Source organism: Pleurodeles waltl, chromosome 10 (assembly GCF_031143425.1).
Source record: "Pleurodeles waltl isolate 20211129_DDA chromosome 10, aPleWal1.hap1.20221129, whole genome shotgun sequence".
In the NCBI taxonomy this organism is placed as follows: Eukaryota; Metazoa; Chordata; class Amphibia; order Caudata; family Salamandridae; genus Pleurodeles; species Pleurodeles waltl.
The window spans coordinates 862,157,397-862,178,501 of NC_090449.1; the positions used below are offsets into that span (position 1 = coordinate 862,157,397).

The 21,105-nt window shown below is 46.3% G+C and overlaps 2 protein-coding genes across 7 annotated transcripts in view; one reads left to right on the plus strand and one right to left on the minus strand.

Annotated features, from left to right (window-relative positions):
* Positions 1-19,890, minus strand: part of LOC138261974 (peroxisomal carnitine O-octanoyltransferase-like) — a 580,533-nt gene extending 560,643 nt beyond the window's left edge. For 2 of the 4 annotated variants that reach the window (XM_069211577.1, XM_069211579.1), the window contains exon 1: positions 19,658-19,890. The gene's annotated coding sequence lies outside the window, so the exon portion shown is untranslated. Of the gene's footprint in view, positions 1-19,653 lie in introns of all 4 variants that reach the window. The other 2 variants (XM_069211576.1, XM_069211578.1) reach the window with 1 other exon arrangement.
* A 94-nt stretch (positions 19,891-19,984) lies between these two features.
* The window catches only part of LOC138261973 (peroxisomal carnitine O-octanoyltransferase-like), a 278,490-nt gene continuing 277,369 nt past the window's right edge, over positions 19,985-21,105 (plus strand). The window contains exon 1 of one of the 3 annotated variants that reach the window (XM_069211574.1): positions 19,985-20,359. The gene's annotated coding sequence lies outside the window, so the exon portion shown is untranslated. Of the gene's footprint in view, positions 20,360-20,383; positions 20,552-21,105 lie in introns of those variants that run through there. The other 2 variants (XM_069211573.1, XM_069211575.1) reach the window with 2 other exon arrangements.

A 21,105-nucleotide genomic window follows, 5' to 3' on the forward strand; every position in this document is an offset into this window, starting at 1 on the left:
TATGTTTTTCGAGTGGGTTGCCGAGCCAATTTTAAACCTTTTTCTCTCCAGCTTTTTTCTTTTTCTCCTGTAGGTTTAAATGTATTCCTATTCACTCCATACCACGGCACAGATCACTACAAAAGATCTCCGGCAAAGATCTCCTTTCAGGGGCCCGTCAGACATTGCAGCGCCGGTCTGGCGAGGAGCAAGCTCTATTATGAAGCATGACATCAAATGGATGTGTGAGGGCTTTTGCTTCTATATTTAGAAGTGCCTAGTAGACTTGTGTCTTTCTTTCGGAACAGTGTCCTTTAATTTATTTTTTCAATGTAACTGTTAGGGAGACTGTACACGGGGCCATTTAATCTCCCTGTCCCCCCTTTTTGATTATATAGCCCTAGAGAAGAAATCAGGACTCTCTCCCTTGAAGAAGCGAAACCGATTTGGAGACACAAATAGCAAACAGCTATATTGGCTAGCCAGTAGACCGTTGGCGGGAACGGTGATTTCCGAGGTGGTGCATGCGAATGGGACAATTCACACTGCCCCCCCATGGCATAGTCTCTACTTTTGCTTGATATTATGCCACTCTATACACAGCTGTGCCCAGACCTGCCATTGAATGAGATGCATCACTCCTGCACAAGATACCTATGTCTCGCCTCCCGGCCTCTGTCAGTAACACTCTAGAAGGACCCATAACGCCTGAAGAGATTGGTGAGGACATCACAGCCCTGAAGTCAGTTAAGACTCCTGGCCCAGATGGTTACCCTGCTGAATACTAATTCAAATTTAGAGACATATTGATACATCACCTTCACGACCTTTATAACGAGGCCCTGCAAAGAGGCGCACTGCACTGCCCTAGGACCTGGATCTCTCAAAATCCCATCCCTCCTCTGTATCTTGTGCAGCCTACCGGTCTATTTTGGCAATTAATAGGGAAGTAAAGATATATGCCACTGTCTTGGCTACTCGCCTGAAGACAGTCTTCCACAATCTGATCCATCCTAATCGGTGCGGATTTATGCTCGCCTGTAGTACTGCGAAGGTTACATGTTTCCTTGGCACATCGACACACACACTCCCCTCTCCTCTAGCCTTGCTGCTATTAGACTTCGAAATGGCTTTCGATTCAGTGTACTAGGGATACCTAGACCTTGTTCTTCAAAAAGCGGGTCTGGGGTGAGCCTTCCGTCATATGGTACAACTTCTATACCAAACACCGACAGCTCGTGTTCTACTCAACAGGGTACTTTCGGAGGTCTTTCCTGTCGGTAGGGGGACGAGGCAGGGCTGTCCTCTATCCCCACTCTTCTTCACCTTTGCAATAGAACCTTTGGCGCACTTAATCTACCGAGATGCTTTCCTTACTGGGTGGTGGTGGGTCAGAAGGGAAGAGGATCGCATCGTTCTGTACAGCGACAATGTGCTACTTTATTTATCCCACCCAGCGGTGAGCAATCCCAGATACCTTTACTTGCTCCAGGTCTTCAAAGAGGCCTCCTAGTGAACCACAAAAAATCTCCTCTGGTCCCTCTCCTAGCCTCCTGCAACACCGTAGACTGGCAATCAAACATCCCCATCTGGCACCTTAGCTTCACTTACATAGGCATCAGAATAGCTCTGGAGCGGTCCATGACCTTGTCACTAAATATCACTCCCTTACCCAGTGAGTAAGGACTGACCTTGGGCTATGGCAAACACTGCCTCTGAATATTATGGGCCGTATAGCACTGTACAAGATGCTACCTACCCCGCTTCCTTTATATACTCCAGTATGTCCCCATTCAACTTCCACGTCAGTGGTTCCAAGAGATGGATGCAGTTGCTCGTGCATTCGTCTGGCACAATGGCAGGCAACACATCTCCTGGGACGTATGCCAACGAGGCACCTATGAGGGTTGTTTAGGCACGTCAAACCTGTACTTTTATCACTTAGCTTTGAAAGTACTGATCATCAGTCATTGGCCTACTGGGGTTGCAACAAGCCAGCCTACCGCCTGGAGCTCTCAATGATGGGGTTCTCGCGCATCATAAATATGTAGTACAGTAGACCCATTCCCAGGGCCATTCCTGAGGTAACGAGCCAGGTTCTTAGTTGGTGGCGCTCAGCCCAAAAGCATACGGGATGGTGGAGCCAGATCACTATGCACACTCCCTAGTGGTGGGGTACACGACTGTGTGAAGTAGTGACCTTAGAGGGATTCTCACAATGGGATGCCGAAGGCCTCACATAAGTGGATGACTTCTGGGAAGGCACTCACATGATGTCCTTTCAAAAGCTCCAACAGACATACATGCTGGCCAAGACGCAATTCCACAAATTCCTACAGCTGACACATGTACTGAAGGTACAGATTCCCAAAGATACCCCTATACCTGAATTCAGCCCCATGAAGGCCAAGACGATGATGGGGGTCCTGGACACTGGAAGGGTATCACAGATATATTGCTCCTTAGTACTGAATGCCTCTCCATCTCTCCAGCCTTTACTCTCTACTCACTTGCTGACTTTTTCCATGTAGTCTGGTCTTGCCTTGTCATCACACATTACTGGTTGCAAATCCTGAAAGAACTCTCCACGGTGCAGGAGCTTGCCCTGGAGTCCTCTCCATTGATGGTCCTCCTGGAGGTAATGGAGGGAGGTGACGGTTCGCCAAGAACACTATTGGGGACAGCACTGCTCAAAGCCAAAAAAGATATTGCTCCACAATGGGTGATGAGCGCTCCTCCTTCCCTGTCAAAGTGGAGGCAGGGGATGGACTGGTGTTCCCGAATAGAGCAGCTAGTGTACTAGGCAAGGGGCTATCTGGGAAAATATGATAAGATTTGGTCCAAATGGTTGGGGACTACATGATCAGAACTGGAAACGTAAAGGTATCTCACATGTATGGGCTTTGGTGAGGCCGGGCCACTGTGGACTATTGACTCTTACATGACAATGTATATCGTAATTATACATGTGAATGTATAAGAACATTGTGAATTGCTTAATCTGCTCTGTGACATGTTGTACAAATAAAACAAAAAAGTTAGTTATAAAAAAAAAAAATAATAATAATTCTCAAAAACTACTTAATGGACTTAAACCAAATTACAAAAAGCATGCTTTCTGGACAGAGATCTAGCTTTCTACCAGATCTGATGTAATGGTGTTCAGCCCTTTTTGCGCTATCCCATAGAAAATTGCACAGTGAGAATACATCTTGGCACCCCACCCAGGAAGAACCGGTGGTGGATCAGACTTTTTTTGGGAAAGTTTCATGAAGATTCGTAAAATGGAGACAACATATTAGCAAACCAAAAACTCAATTTTCTATGGAAATGTATCCCTAACTATAACTTTACAGTGGTGACAACCAACACTGGGTAAGATATATATATATATATATATATATATATACACACACATATATATATATATATATATACACACACACATGTATATCTATGTATACATACACGCACACACAAACTGGAGAAAAAACAAAACGTTACAGGGACATTATAATTAGGAAATAAATGTTAAAAACTTAAAAAATTCACTAAAAATCTAAAGGGTACCTTAGGGCATGAGTTACAGTTACTTGAGGTAACTGTAACTGTAAATGCTGAATTTTTGCCTATGGCCAAGCCCAGCAACCAATCCCCAGCACGTAGCAAACCCAGACTGAGCGGCTGGAGGTTGGCCACAGGGCTTGGCCTGTGGCCAGCCCTCCCCCTCTTCTCTGGACCAATTTCAGTCCCGGAGAACCTATCCCCGGTGGCCTGCATAATTTTTAGAGAAAGCGGGGGATACGTGGACCCCCTCTCCAGCCCCAATTTTGCTCCGGTTATCCCATTCCCTGGGGTTCACCCCATACATTATGCAGGAGGGGGGGGCACACAGCGCCCCTGTATAGGACAATATTGGTCCTAGGAACCCCAAACTCTAGGGCCCGCCCAGTAAATAGTGGGTGCCATAGAGCATACCCAGAGCACTCACTTATATTTAACCCCTCCCTGGTCCAAATTTGGCCCCCGGGACTCCATCTCCCAGGGCCTGGCATTATTCTTAGTGGGGAGGGAGGCATGCAAACCTCCTTCCTAGGCCAATACTGGCCATGGGAACCCCATCTCCGGGGGCCTGTCAGACACTAAGGGGGAGGGGGCACACAGCCCCCTCCCTGGGCCAATATTGGCCACTATTCCCAGGGGCCTGGTCACTACATGGTGGGTGCCCTGAAGTCCACCGAGGACACCCATTCGTTTTTTTTTTTGAGGCATTGAGACTTCCCTTGTGGCAGAATTTCTGGGGGAGCCCCCATATTCTATATGCATAGCCGTGCCCCAGGTGGTGGTGGTCACTGGTGCTGAAAACAGCAAGGGGGAGTGGCGAGGGCAAAGCCCCCCCTCTCCTTTTTGCTTGATTGGCCTAGGCCCCAGGAGGCGGTGGTCCAGAGGGCTAAAGTCAGCCCCCTTCTTATTTTGGAACTTGGTCAGGCCCCTGGAGGGTGGCAGTCACCAGCGCTGAAAGTGGCCTGAGAAGGGTGGCTGTGTAGGTCTACTCTCGCTTTTCACTAGCGGCCTGGCCCCGAAGAGGTGCAGGTCCCTGGTGCCGAAAATGGCCTAAGGAGAGGGTAGGGGCAAACGTGTGCCCTCCTCCTCAAATCATATAAATAAACCACCTAGGACCAGGCCCACCCAGAGGGCATATAATTACCAAACACAGGAGCCCATGCTTTTTTTTAAAGAAAACATTTTATTGCATATTTGTGGATTTCCAACAAATTTGCTGCAAAATGTTTTAAAAAAAGATTTTTGATGGCCAATCATGGGGTGGCTGAAGTGTAATTCATTCACAGGCACGTTTCAGCATTCTGCCCACAAGGATTGTCAGCGACCAGGAGGCACAAGGAAATCACTACAGACACACACACACACACACACATATATATCATTATATACATGATGTTTTCACTGAAAAAAAACAAATGTGAGAGGGACGTTATAGCTAGATTTGGATTTTACACACACAACACCATAGAAATTCAGCAGTTATAGTTATCTAAAGTAACTATAACTCATGCCTTCAGGTGACTATGCACACGTGGTAAGATGGTATTTTTGCCATTGTTCGTAGGTTGTAATCTTGGTCTTTGCGTCATTGCCCAGATGGGTATTTATCATTCATGTGTTCTGTGTTCATGGCACAAAGGCAGTCATTATGTTTCAATTGTAGACATTTGAGCTATTGTTAGAAATGGGGTCTTTGGTTGGCTGGTTACCCCATGTCCAAGCAAGGACCCTCACTCTAGTCAGGGTAAGTCACACAATATCTAAATTATCCTGTGCCCTCCCTCTGGTATGTTGGCACTGAGAACTTAGAAAGCAATCTGTAAAATATTTGTGCAATAAATCATGCAATAACACAGTATAGCACCACAGAAATACACAACGCAGTGTTTAGAAAAATATATATTTATCTGATAAGATGCAGGTCAAAACGATTAAAATGCAATAAGTATACGTTGCGATATCACTGTAAAAATGATATAAACTGCCTTTTAAAGCAATAAATGTCTCTTTCAAACACAAAGTACCTGGTTTGAGTTCAAAATCTCCGCAAAGACCTGCAGAGGAGGAGATGCGTGCATAACAAGGAGGTGTGCGTCGATTTCTTGGGCCACACATGGCGATGCATAGTTTCGTTTTCATGCAGGGAATGTTGTGCGTCGATTTCCGACGCTGGGTCGGAGATCCTCTTCGGGTTGCGGGGTTTTCGAATGTCCCAGGGACGATGTGTGGATTTCCGGTGCTGACAGGACACAGTCACAGGGGCTGCGTCGATCCGGTGGCCGTTGCTTGGAAATTTCTACTGCATGTCAGGCGCTGCGTCGATTCCTCTCTGGAAGTCAGGCTGCATTGTTTCAGCTCAGCTGTGCGTCAATCCAGTGGGCTGTGCATAGAATTTCTAGTCACTAAGCTGGCGCTGGGTCGATCTTCTCATTGCGAAGACGGGCTGCGTCGTTCCGGTTCGGTGTGCGGCTTCGATTTTTAACACACAAGGAGTCCTTCTTGTAGAGATGAAGTTTTTTTGGTCCTGAGACTTCAGGGAACAGGAGGCAAGCTCTATCCAAGCCCTTGGAGAGCACTTCTCACAACAGCCAGAGAGCAGCAAGCAGCAGGGCATTAGTTCTTCACAGAAAGCCGTTAGGTGAGTCATTTGGGCAGCCAGGCAGTTCTTCTTGGCAGGATGCAGGTACTGGTTCAGGTTCTCTTCTCCAGGAAGTGTCTTGTTCAGAACTGTCTGAGTTGGTAGGGGCAGAGGCCCTGTTTAAATACCCAAATGTGCCTTTGAAGTGGGGGAGACTTCAAAGAGTGGCTTACAAGTGCACAAGGTCCCTTTTCAGTTCAATTCTGTCTGCCAGGGTCCCAGTAGGGGGTGTGGCAGTCCATTGTGTGAGGGCAGGCTACTGTCCTTTGACATGTAATTGTCAGGCCCTCCACCCTCCCAGCCCAGGGAGAGCCATTAAAAATGCAAATGTATGCAAGTGAGGCTAAGTATCTAGTGTTTGGGTGTGACTGAGTTAATGCACAAGGGAGCTGTCAACTGAACCCAGCCAGTTGTGGATTGTAAGGTACAGAAGGATTTAAGTGCAGAGAAATGTGCACTTTCTAAAAGTGGCATTTCTAAAATAGTAATATTAAATCCAACTTCACCAGTATTTTGTATCACCATTCTGGCCACACTAAATATGACCTTCCTACTCCTTTCAGATCAGCAGCTACCACTCAAACACCACTCAAATTCAACCGATCTACCCACTTCAATCCATGTCACTCCAAGCAAGTCCACTGCAACCCAATCTACTTCACCTCACCTCACTCCAGTCCAATCCACCCACACCACCCCAATCTATCTCACTCCAATACAAACTACTTTAATCCACCCCACTTCAGTCCAATCCACCTTAACCTACCCCACACCTGTTCAATCCACCCCACGCTAAACCACATTAATCTACCCCACTCCAATCTAGTCGACCCCTCTCCAATTAATCCATTCCACACCAATTAAATCCACCTCACCCCAATCCGTTCCAATCCACCCCAATCTACTCCAGACCAATCCACCCCACTTCAGTCCAATCTACCCACCCCATTCCAATCCACCACACTCAATTCAATCCACCCTAATACACCCCACCCTACTCGAATCCACTCAATCCAATCCACCTTACCCCAATCCGATCCACCCCAAATCAGTCCACCCCCCTCCAGTTTACCCTACTCTAACCCAATTCACCCCACACCACCCCAATCCACCAACCCACCCCATGCCACTCCAATCCTCCTAACTGTACCCCAATCCAATCAACCCACCCCATTCCTGTTCAGTCCACTGAGCTCCAATCCAGTCCATCCAACCTACCCACTCCAATCCACCCCACTAAAATCCAACCCACCCCATCCCAGTTCCATCCACGCCAATTCAATCCACTCACCCCACTCCTATCCACCCTACCTCAATGCAGTCCACCCCACCCCATTTCAATCCAATCCACTCACCTCAAACACACACTATCTCAATCCAGTCCAACCCACTCCAATTCATCCAGCCCACCCCACTTCAATCCACCACACTCAATCCAATCCATCCCACACCGATCCAATCACCCCATTCCAAACTAATCCTATCCACCCCATTGCACACCACTGCACTCAGTCCAATCCACACCACTGTAATCCACCCCACTCAATCCAGTCCACCCCACTCAATCAAGTCCATCCCACTCTAACCCAATCCACCCCACTCCATCCCAATCCAATCCCAATCCAATCCACCCCTCCAGTCCACCCTTCAATCCACTCCAATCCACCCCACTCGATCCCAATCCACCCTACTCCGGTTCAATCCAATCCATCCATTCCCCCACCCCAATCCATTCCACCCCATCCCAGTTCAGCCCACTCACTCCAATCCAATCCATCAAGCCCACTCCAATCCATTAACCCCACCCCAATTCACTGCACCTCAGTGCAATCCACCACCCATTCCAATCCACCCCACTTCAGTCCACCCCACCTCAATCCACCTCACTCCGTCCCACCCCCTCCAATCCACCCTACTAACTCCAATCCACCCCACCCCAGTTTAGTCCACTCCACTGCAATCCAATCCAATCCAATCCATCCAGCCCACCCCACCTCACTCCAGTCCAATCCACCCCTCCCCACTGCAGCCCACCACACCTCAACCCAATCCACCCCACCCTATTCCAATCCACCCCACCCCACTCCAATCAACCACTCTATTTGAATCCACCCCACTCTAATCCATCCTGCCCACCCCATTCCAATCCACCAATCTCCAATCCAGTCCACCCCACTCTAATCTAATCTACCCCACTCCACCCCAATCCGTTCAACTCTAATCCACCCCACCCTAGCCCTATCACTCAAATCCAAACCACCCATCCCAATCCACCCCAGGCCAATCCACCCCACTGTACTCCAATACAATCGCCCCCCTACTGCAATCCACTCCAACCCACTCAACCCTATTCCACCCCACTCCACAAAACTATCTGCCACTGAACCACTGTGTTCTACTCTCCTCTACGACACTCCTCCTACTCACTCTACGATACTACTTCCCCACTCCACTCTGACACTCCATGCCACTAACTTTTAGCCATGCTGGGCAGCAGCCACACTGGTGTACAACATGGTAAAACACACTGCCAAACCCAATAGCTCTTGTGTATGCGAGACCTACTGGCTTTGCCAATGCTTGTTTTATGTTGGCGTTTTTGTGGTCAACCCTGCAGGATGTGTTTTTTGTTGGTATCTGTTTGTCAAGTGCAGTAGATATGCAGTTGTAGAAGGTGTTCAAGTCTCACCCGCATGTTTAGTAGTGTTCTTTCAAGATGGGTGTTGAGGTGAAAGATGTGTAGTTTTTTCCATTGTCTGCACAGGCTTGTTGGTTTTTGGGGTCTTTGAAATGAGAGGTGTGCATTTTTGTATAGGTAGAATTTAAGGAGTACTAACAGAAAGTATTGGTGAGTGGGTTGCTGCTTATCAGAAATTCTTATGGTGGAAATGCAGAGTTTCTGGCCTAGGCCCTACACAGGCAACACTCTTAGCCTGCTGTCATTTACCTGGATGCCTTAAACCCTAGAGTTAAATAGCCCTAGTAATCGGGTGATCTTAGCCAACAGGAACCCTAGCCCTAACGATAACCAATCAGAACCCTAACCCTAGAACCAATGGGAGTCCTAGCCCTAGGAACCAATGTGAACCCAAGTCCTAAGTCCAATTAGGGGGACAGAGAGATTGGACCAGCTCCTTCCATATTAGGAGGGCATTAAGGGGTTAGCAAAGGTTGAAGGAAGTTATAGAGGATACAAGGAGGACAATTGATGTGGGCAAGCAAGGCATTATCGTGGCTGGGTTTCCACTGGAGTGTGCCGGTCAGACTCTGAAGCTCTGCTTTTTAAGGTGGCTCTCTGTTTTGTCTTTTATGAAGCCTTCAAAGTATGGAAGTTAACTGCAAAATCTAAAGAGGACATCCATGGTGGTCTCTGTTTAGCAACAGTGAGCTGGGCCTGGTAGGTCACTTGGCGGAGTCCTTGCCTTTCTCAAACACTAATCAGGTTGGCCAGGGTGAACACATTATCCTCAACAGGGCCCCTGGTTGCCGCTGTTGTCTGGTCTACGCAGTTGAAGTTTACATGGATGTTCGCCCTCATGGGCAAGCAAGGGTATTGTTCATCCACACTGACGGAAATCTACTGTTTAAATTTCAGTTCACAAAAGTGTTAAACGTGTTAAAAATGGTCTTGGGGTATTCAGAAGTGAGACAGCTGACTTGAGCTCGTATTCTTTCTGCATTGGGAAAGTCACATCTGCTGTGGGTTAAGGTCTTGATGATCACATTGTGTAGAAGATTGCGAGGTGACGATCGGGATGCTAGAGAAGTATGTGCATCTTCACATGATTTAGTTGGCTGACTTGAGTGGCATGGTATTCTTGCTCGTACTTTTTTTGTCTGAATCTGGTACTATGCCTACTCGCAAGGTGTTGGTTTTGGGTCATTCTTCTGTATGGAGAGGCTGCAAGATATTATGGGTGGCTTTGACAAACATGCAGGGAAAGGGGGTTTCATCAAGAGGTAGTATGGCAAAGGAGGGCTGAGAGCTGAGAAGTGGAGGACTGCAGCGGAAAAAGTGGTAACGGAGAGCTTCTCTGCCCACAGTCCTGGTGTTACTCCATTTAGGGGGCAATGATTTAGTGTAACAGGGACTTCAGGACCTGTTTGAGTTATTGGTTGTAGATGTTTTGTGGTTGTTGAAGAGATTCCCAGAGACAATGATTACTTTTTTGCCTTAGAGGTTTCTATGTTAGGGTTCTTAACAAATCTGCAGATAGATCGAGTCGTTTGAGGTCACCTAGGCTAGAGCGCATCCCCCACAGTTGCATCAGATAAGGACTGTTTCTTCTCCCTAATGGGGTGCACATATCTGTAGTGATTAATTACATATTTATGAATAATTGTTCTCATTCACCCGTGTATTTTGTGGCAGCTCGCAGGTGGGAAGCGATTAATGGCAGGTGAACCATGCTGGACCGTGGCAACAATAAAGCCACTAGACCCCCAGAGACTAATTTTATTTTAATAATAAATTGTATTTATTTTTACACAAGAAAACAGAAGCCCCAGGAAGCCACAGAGCCATTGTAACAAGAGTAATTATGGTCTCAGATTAATCCCTTCACCATGAATTAACAATATCAGAACCCTCCTGTGGAGGAATGTGATCAACATTACAGTGGGGTGTCCAGCCCAAAGTGGTCACACCTCTTGCTTCATACCTTGTTTTTTTTGTTGGGCATCCCCTGGCCTCATACACCAGGTTCTCCTTTTGTGCACACCAGTCCACATCGTGGCACTGTGTCAGTGAAGGTGGTGTGGGCGATTTCCATCGCTGAGCAGTGTCTCATTTTGCAACCACGTTGGCTACTCTGATTAGCACCTGCTCGACTCTTGTGCTGTCCCCTCACAAAATCCTTAATTTGGGGAATCTGAGGTGATAATTCCACATCCCAGCAGTCCAGAGAGTGTCTGAGCTAGTTCATCCCAGTAGCCGACGATCAGGAGGCATGTCCGTACCATAGGGTAGAAGTATGCAGGAGAGTGGGGACATCTGAAACATGTGGGACTAGAGAGGAGACTGGCACTGTGTGAGTAGGTGTGAGATAGGCAAAGTGAAGGTAGTAAACTTGCTATAATCTTAGCTTAGATGAGATGTTTCGCGTGGAAGTTTTGAAAAAGATACAGACATTTCAGTAAAATCATTATTCTGTATAAGGGAACCCTCCCCTTTGCTTTAAGTGGAAGGGCCCCCACATCTCTTTAAGTTGTTTCTTGCCTTTTGGACCAATGGCGCAAAGTTAGGTTTCCATTCCAGGTCGGGAAAAAGAGAAATATGGATCCTCAAGCGCATGTTTGCCACTCAATACGTTCCAGAGAAGGATGAAGAGGAGCAAGTACGGATTTAGAGTGGTTAACCTATATGTCCGAGGACTCCCTGTAGAGCCAAAGTATATGAGAATTACGTAGGCATGTGGGACAATGCAATCTTCTGGGCCTGTTTCCCACATCTTGCCAAGTACACTGCAGCGGATGAGTCTTGACAACAACTCAATGATAAAGGTGAAGTGAAAGGGCCAGAGGGGACTCCCTTGTTTCGTTCCTCTACAATTGGAATCGGCTCAGAGACCATGCCAATAATTTGTAGCCATGTAGATGGCTTGGAGTATAAGAGTTTGATATACCCACAGAAGCAAGACCAAGGCCCGACCTACGGAGGATCTGGATCAGGAAGGGCCAGTCCACCGCATAAAAGGGTTTTTTGAAGTTGACTAGCAGCAGAGCACCAAGAGATGTCAGCAGCTGATGGTGCACTAAGGTGACATGTACTCATCCAAAGCAGTGCCTTATGCTCCTAGCCAGCATAAAGTCGCAGTGGTCCGGGTAGATTAGAGTGGCCAGGGCTGCCTTAAACCTGGTGTCCAGTAGCTTGGCAAATATTATTTCCTCATTGATCAGAAAGATGGGTCGGTATCCAGAGCAGATGTTAGGTGCAGGGCCTGGTTTGGCCATGATCACACCAGTGGCTGTGTCAAGTTCCGGGGGGAAATGGCCTTAATTAGAGGCATTGTCATTAAGGACAAGTAGTTGTGGAGAGGATCTCTATATATGTGCCGTAGAATAGTGTAGGGTAGCCGTCTGAGCCTGGTATTTTCCCAGTGTGTAAGTCAGAAATGGCTGGCACTACCTTCGAAAGAGCAATCGGTTGGTCCATCTCTTCCCATAGATTTCGGGGCACTATAGGCAGTGAGATGTTGTTGAGAAGTGGGGGCAGACGTTTCACTAGGCTCTAGATTTTTTATCTTTTTGAATGCAAAATGGGTGGGAGCGGCCTAGCCCCCCTACAATCTACCCATAAAACCCTGGTCAGTCTTTCTGTCCGCCTGTCGGGGGGAGGATGTGAGGCATTTTCCTCCAATTAGCCCCCAAAAGGCCACTTGACCACTATGGATTTGATTTGGAGGTGGGGGTGCCACCCCCTGGCAATGGATACTCTCCTCTACCAGGACCGAAAGTATTTCTGCAACCCAATGCCCCATGGGGCAGATTGGAGGTTCTCACAGGATGCGTTGAAAGCCCACTAGACACCAGGGATTTTATTTTAATACAAAATGGGTGGGGGTGGCCCTCCCATGCATCAGGGCTAGCCCCCACTCGCCCATACAACCCCCAGCAATCTTTCTGCCAGTACACTAGGCCCAGCCACACAACTGAGGTAGCATTGTTATAGGAACAGGTGGGAGAACGCTTGGTGGTAGGAACTTTATAGATTCCTGTTGATTCTAGAAGTTTAAGTATCAGAAATGCAAAGAAAATGTGCAATTTTAGGGAAAGATTGAGGTTTTCCAGGGCAATGTGCATAAGAAAACTTTGTGAGATCCAAGCTAGACATACCACTCTGAAGTCCTCTGGGTGTATAAATGTCTGGGCTTACCAGGTTTCCTTGGGTAGCTATTGAGCCCCGGCCAAAAATATGCTGCTACTAGCATTGCCAAATCAAATCATTTTTTTTGTGACAGGAAATGTTGTCTCAACATTGTATTTTGGGGCTTTTCCTGATGTGGGTACTAGGCCTACCCACACAAGTGAGGTAACATTTTTATCAGAAGACTTAGGGGAATGCTGGGTGGAAGGAGGGTGTGGCTCCCTGCGTATTCCAGAACCATCACAGAAATGAGAGTAAAATGTGTTTTTAGTCAAAGTTTGAGGTTTGGAAGACATTCTGGGTAAAACAAACTAGCGAGAGTCATGCAAGTAACCACATCCTGGATTCCTCTACGTGTCTAGTTTTAAAAAATGTACAAGTTTGCTACGTTTTCCCTAGATGCCAGCTGAGCTAGGGTCCAAAATCCACAGCTACCCACTTTGCAGAAGAAAAAAAAGTGTTCAGTTTTGAATGGAAAAATTTTATGTATCCATTTTGTGTTTTGGGTTGTTTCCTGTCACGGGCACTAGGCCTAACCACACCAGTGAGGTAACATGTTTATCAAAAGACTTAATGGAATGTTGGGTGTAAGGGAGTTGGTGGCTCAGTGTGAGAGGGCCTCTTTTGACATGGTAGCACCTCACTTTTTGCCTGGAAAATGATGTGGTTTCAAACTGTAAGTGCCCTGGGCCCATGCTAAACAGGTTCCCAGGACCATATCTCTTTCCCCAAAACAGTACTATGTATTAGCACTTCAACCACCCTTGCAAGTCCCTAGTAAATGGTACTGAAGAGGGGACCCCAGAGCTGCAGCACCAATTGTGCATCTCTGAGAGGCTCCACACCAGCCTCATGAAGATTGCCATTGCACATGCATGACAAGGCGTATTTAAAAGTTGCAAACTTGACATGGCACTCACCAAGAGTGCCCTGTCCATTAACACTGCATGCACTATAGGTAGGTCACCCCTCTGCCAGGCCTTACAGCCCTAAGTCAGGGTGCCTATAATGTATGTGAGGGCATATGTTTGCATAAGCAAATATGCCCCTATTGTGTCTTTACAAAACCTTAAGACATAGTAAGTGTATGGGGAAGCCATAGCAAATACATGTGCTGGAAACAGGTCATTATGAGTTTCTCAGCCACATGGTCTCTCTGAATTCTGGGTTGTTTGCTATCAAACAACTCAGAATAATAAACCTACACTAATGCCTGTGTTGGATTTATTATAACATGTACGTAGAGGGCACCTTAGAGGTGCCCCCCACAAAACAGCCCTGGTTGGTGACTGGTTTTTACGAACCTGCCACCCCTAGACACAAATTTGGACTCCTGGGGTGAGCGCCTCTGCTCTCAGGAGCCAGAACACAAAGCATTTTCTGGGTGGAGGTGTTACACCTCCTCCCCCAGGCAGGCACTCAGGTCCAATGGTCAGCTTCAAAGGCTTTACCGCATTTGAAATCTAACCTCTGACTCTGCTACTAGCAGCAGATGGCCGCCCAACAGTTTTCCCCCAACCCTGAGTGGGGAAACCAACTGGAAAACTTAGAGTAGGAGGAGTGCTCCCCTCATCCTGCACCACCCGCCAGGTGTGGCAGATGAGGTGGCTACTCCATTTCATTTTCCTCCATCTTGGATGGTAGGAAAATAGCCAATCAGGGTTAAAGAATGTGACCTCTTTCCACAGGAAGTGGTCACATAGTGGGTGTAGCCACCCTAAGGTAGGTGGCCCATTGGCCACTACCAGGTACTCCCCTTAAATCCCACTTAATGCAGTATTTAGTGGATATCACTAGACATACAGATCAGATTTGACGGACCCAAGAAGACCAGCGACAAAGAAGACCCAAGGCTCCAGAACAGAAGTCCTGTTGCAAGAAGAACAAGCATTTGCAATGCACTAGGGTCTCGCATTTGTCGGAGTTACAGCTGTTCACAGTTGTAAACTCCCAAGCGGATTTTACTTGCATTAAAAGAAAAAAACAGCGCAATCGCGCTGCTACAGTTTACACGTAATAATACCTATTGGCAAAAATGCAATTATGAACGCTTTTACGGCCCGCTTGTGTCAACTGTTTTACTTTTTATTTTCAGTCTGTGTCGCAAGAAAAGTCCAGTTAGGAATTTACAACGCTAATAGCTCAGGCTCAAGCAAACGCGAGACCCATTGCAGTTCAAATGCTTGTTTTCCGGATGCTGGTGTTAATTGGTTATACTCTCCAGCTCAGCATGTTCGGTTATAGGTTTGCATCCCTGATGACTTTATTGATTCCAGGTACATACCACAGCAAACTACCAAACGGAACTTAAAATCTGGATTCCACAACTGACATTCACAATAGAGAGGTCATTACATAGTTAAAACCAGCAACCCTCTTGCACTCCCGAATTTTCCCAGATTGGTACAATCTACAGCTATGCCCATGTGATGTGGCTAGGTCTACACTCTGTAAATATCTTTAAAAATGACCTGGCTCTACATTCTGATATGCACAATTTATGCAGTGCCGGAAAATGTTAACTGTGCTCAGCTTCAGCGGCTTTTAAATTGAGACCGTTTCTCGTGTGGTGCCCGTTTCAGATGGCCATTGTTTTACAGGGGCACAATGATGTTCCTGCCGTGCTTTCCTTGTCTTCACTTGGAAAAACAAATTTTACTGGTCATATGACAGCTCTGCAGCAGCATAAATAAACCTGCGGTCTCCCTGAACAAATATCTGTGGGTGCATAGATACATATTATGGAAACAGGTTTAATGATTCATTACATTGTGAGAAAACGATCGTAATAGGTAGGAAAATGGCCAGGCCGACTTTGTGCCTTCACTTCCATCAGTATATGGGTGTATGTTGCAATAGTGCATGAAAAAAAAACAATTTATAATTACACTGCTGTTTTTAATTAGCATTTCAATGATCTCATTTTTGCAAGAGACTGTCAGGAAGTGGTACATCTTCCACTCACTGGCAGTCCTTCCTGTTTGCAGACACCCTAGTTTTAAATATCTTCCAGTCAGACATCTACCATCCCACTTTTGGGGAACAGACGGGTGGGCGCACTTCTCTCACCTCGTAATGGGGGGGGGGGGGGGAGGAGTCCTCCGGTGCTTGCATAGGCTTTGCAAGCCAAAAGACCAAATTCTTACATCTGTTCATAAGTTGGTGTTGATGACCCATTTGCAACATTATTTCTAAAGTGTTTGTAGAAAAACAACATAGTGTCAAGATATAACATGCTGTTAAACTCACGCTCGTGGTTACAATTGCCTAGGATTCTTCTTTAAAGCGCAGCTGAACTCACTCTAATTTTTCTTGACGCACAATTGTAGAATCCCTGCCCTGGAAGCATTGCTCAGATTAGTGTGAACTCTTTTGTAACTTGGCTTTCATTTTTGTAAACGTTACTTGAGGCAGATATGTTAACCGTGTTCCCTACTTCGAGATATTGTCGCTGAAACCTAGAGCATTTTGGTAATCAATCGTTGTTTCTAGTGCTAGCCTCTACGCTGCCACTGACCACTATTTTATATTTAATAATGCTGCAATTTGCTTACTGCTTGTAAAGGCCAAGTTTCTAGGCGCAGTATACAACTAGCAGCCATGAAGAAAGAAAACAAACAATAGAAGAGGGCTTGATCGCGCTGCGAAAATAGAGAAAAAGTAGTCTGCAAACCGAGCAAGCCTTGCATGTTTTCTGTACTTGGTCGCTGCGTTCGAGGAGGACTAACCACCGGAAAAGGTATGACGTATGCGTCCCTTCCACTAATCAAAAGAAGCAAATTCTAACAGGCAAGCCAACTTGCCAATGAAAGACACTGACGTGACGTCGACGGGGCTCCGAGCCCTTTTCTAATACCTAAAGCTTCTTGCTAGCGATACACAAGCGCTAGCGCATGCGACACAGGCTTGACCCTAAAAAGGAGCCAAACCCGGCCTGCTGCACCCAGGTACCGATAACTGCCACTGAGGTGTCGACTAGACATTGGCCGGACCTCCAACCATCTAAAAATCACCAAGAACCTCACTCTGAGTGAAGGCATCACTCCATGCATCCTGCAGGCAAGAAACCAGTGAAGGCCAGTTCACTAAACTGCTGCTGACCAACGAACGGGACACAGCAGCTTGACCAAATTCCACCCAACGGACCCAGAGTACAAACACTGCCAGTGTGCCAAGTTTGGTGGCACTGCAACCTCCAGTGGCTGAGACGTGCCAAAGCCCAGTGCACTTGACCCCCAACGTCGGACACCTAGAACAAAAGTCGACTCTGGACTCTCCGAGGACCACAAGCAAGCACCAATCGAGTGACTTCAGGGCACCCAAGAATCACCCCCGAAGTGGCCCTGCTGACCTGCAATCCACTCTCAAAGTGACCTGCACCTGGCTCCAAAGTCTCCTTCACACACGTCTCTTGGCTGACCTATCTGCACTGCACCTGGACTCCCTGGCCCCTCCATTGGAAAAACAGCTGCGATTTAGGGGTCCCTAACCCCTTGCAACCTTTATACTCCAAGGGGACCCACCAGACTCACCTTTAAGTCCACCTGTGCAGTTAGTTGCCAAGTAGTCCCCTTCTCTGTTCTGCACCAGCTCCAAGATGTTCAGCTGCTGCTAGAATCGGGAACCACCCAAACTTCTCTGGCTGGTCCACAGGACATTAACTACCTCAACCTAAAAACAGGAGACCCTAGTGAGAGCATTTCCTGATTTTATATGCATTTTTTAATACTTCGCCCATTGATTCCTATGGTGCGTAATTACACATAAAAAGACTATTTTTGCTAAAATTTAACAATCATAACATTAAAAAGTACTGTCACGATTTTGGTCTTAAAAACTTTATATAAATCTGAAATATTTGTGTAAATTGGTTGAGTTATTCTTTTGAGTGTGTGTCCACATTTATTGATACTGTGAGTACAACAAATGCTTAGCACTTCTCTAAGATAACCTTAAGTGCTTGCCAACACTACGACAAAATCAGAGCATTAGGTGATCTGCTTTTTTACCTCTGGATACTAAAGTGGGGTTGCTTGGACTCTGCACACTGCACATCTTTTTCATACACTATTTAGAGAGCCAGACTCCAACACTCCCAGCGGATTCTAGAAGTTTACATCACAGAAATGAGAAGAAAATATATTTTTTAGTCAAAGTCTGAAGTTTGCATGGAATTCTGGGTAAAACAGCCTGGTGACAGAAAGGCAAGTCACCCGTTATGAATTTGCCTAGGTGTTTGGGTTCAAAAATGTAAATCCTTGCCTACCCACTTAGCAAGAAAAAAAAGGTCCGGTTTGAGTGGAAAAATGTGATGTATCCATGTTGCATTTTGGGTTGTTTTCTGTTGCAGGTACTAGGCCTACCCGCACAAGTTAGGTACCATTTTTATTAAAGAGCATAGAAAAGTAGGTTATTTATTATTAGCAAATGGATTTTGCTGCATCTCTGCCATCCAAACGTAAGCCAGTGTGTAAGAAAGAAGACAGAACACCCTCTAAATTATATGTTTTTACGGGTACCCACAAATTCAAAGATGTACAAATAATCACTGCTCCTAAACTCCGTATCTTATGTCCGTTTCAGAATTGAACAGGTCCCCTTGATTTTACCTTGATACCTATTTTTCACTCTACATATTTCACAATATTAATTGGACAATACTCAATACACAATGAAATACCATTTTATGGTGCAGCTCAGCTGTTGAAGCTGGGATTCTTGGAGAATTACAAACCCTATATAGATATATATATATATATATATATATATATACACATACATACACCACAACCAAAAGTGTCTAGCGAACATAATAGTACATTGGTTTTGCAAATTGGTCACTGTGACAAAAAGTTACAAATGAAAACCATTTGTGACAAAGTTGTTTTTTCTTACTCATTTTCAATATTTATTTATTTCAACAGTTAGTTTATTTGGGAAAATCTTAAGGTATCTAGACATATGACCCCCTTGCTGAATTTAGAAAATTGTGTACTTTTCAGAAATATAGTTTTTCTGGATCAACCCCTGTGTTTCACCCTGCCTTGCACCACAAACTTGAAGTAGTTTGAAAACACAGAAACCAGGAAAATGCGCTACCTTTTTGAAAACTGTGGTTAAAAATTCCACAAACACTGGGTGCCTTCATAATCCCCATGATGTAAAAAAAAAAAAAGGACCCAAATTTGGCGTGGGTAGCTTATGCAGACAAAAAGTTATGACCTAAGCGCAAACTACCCCAAGTAGCCAAAAAAAGGCTGAGCACTGGGAGATAGGGGGGGGGGAAGCATAGCAGCGAAAGGGTTACTAAATACCACTCAGTCCAGTAGTATAACCCAAGTAGTAACATAAAAAGCTTCCCGGTGTTGAAGAAAAACACATTGTTCATTTGTCAGCGTCTTTACAGTATTTGCATACGGTCTGTTGCACGATTCAGATGCCAAATATTTTCATGGCATGGCTCGTGCACGAGCTCTTAGCGCCAGAGCAGACCTCTGGCTCTGCCAAGTGTAATTTGTTGACTAGTCCACCTCTAGTTTTCTTTACTGCAGCGCCAAGGAGCGGTCTTCGTCTGACACGCTCTCATGTCACGGCGCATGGACTTTACCTACCTGGATCCCGGCTGCAGCGGGTCTAGCCTGGGAGACGGCTCCAGCTGAGTTCAAAGTCCTCCGGGATGTTCAGGCCCCCCTCTCCCTCACTATTGGCTTCGCGCAGTTCAAGTGATACCCAGCCCCTCGCTGACAGGGTCCGAGTGCCTTCATCGGATATTCAGACCTGAGCAGCCGCACGCCGAGCCAGCCTGCTTTGTGGCCGTATACTACCCTCTTGCGTTTGTATTCACTTTCGGATATCCTGGGACGTGTCACTGTTTACTAACGGAAGACCGACGGAATATACACTGGACATTTATATTCCTCCGGCTTCCGGTGGTAAAAATAGTGTGGCAGTGATGGATATTTCGCGGATATAGTAGGCGACAAGCCGAATAGACAACTTTTTGTTTACTAACGTAATATCTTGTTGCATATCCACGACGTATCCTAAAGTGAAGAGTAACGCGTCACTGGAAGAGTGTTCACTCAATGGCTGGGCCTGCAGCTGCTCTGGTCTGATACCCGAGGGGGCTTCAGACGCTGCTGTCAGCGAATAGCAGGGCCCGGGAGAGAGGCAGGGCGCTCTGTGACAACAGTAGCGCTCAACCTGGGGCGCCTGCAGTGAGGGAGGAGTCGTCCACAACACGGGAAGAGTCTGAGCTGGGAGCTGGCTCTTGGGACAGAGCCGGTGCACTCCGAGGATCCAGTGATATCCAGGCGAGTAAAGTGACGTCCGCCGTTACATGAGTTCATCTCAGATAAACGCAGCTCCTCCGAGAGCCTAAAGTTGCTGCAGAAACGCATCTCTAGAGCCGAATATCAGGAACCGTTGAGCATCACCGTACTTGTAACCTTCCATAACGAGAAGAGTCTGGATAAAAACATTGAAGGTCCCTAGCATTAGAAAAGGTACCAGGGTGAGCTGTGCACTTTATTTGCTCAGGGTTATATCCTGTAAGGCGCTTCTTCTGTTCTTACAGAGCAAGGGGCATGGAATTACCTTTGCAGACACTGACCCAAACAGACTGTGTGCAGTCACGTACATGAAGTCATCTATGCCCCGCAGCCCTGTTCACTTTGCGGGAAGGGTCGCTTTAATCTATGCGCTAGATCACAGCTCGGGATCAGTAGCACTTAAATTAATCACATAAGGAGCCAAACCACAAACAGCACTGTTTGCAGCCAAGGAATTATGCCATTTTGCGGCCGGTGCGTTTTGTCCATAAACTATGGATTTGCCACATAATCCACCATCTGCTGCATAATAGCAGATTTTAACAAAACAGGTCCAACTCAAAGGATCAAAAATTATTAAAAAATGTGGGAAGATGTGTACCAACGAAGTAGAAGGCCTTTTTTCAAAGGCTGGCTGGTCATCATTCAGTTGCTTATTCCTAAATGTGTTTTTTAAACTACTAATAATGTGGTGAAATCTTTGCCGAGTGTTACCATGTGTGCAAATT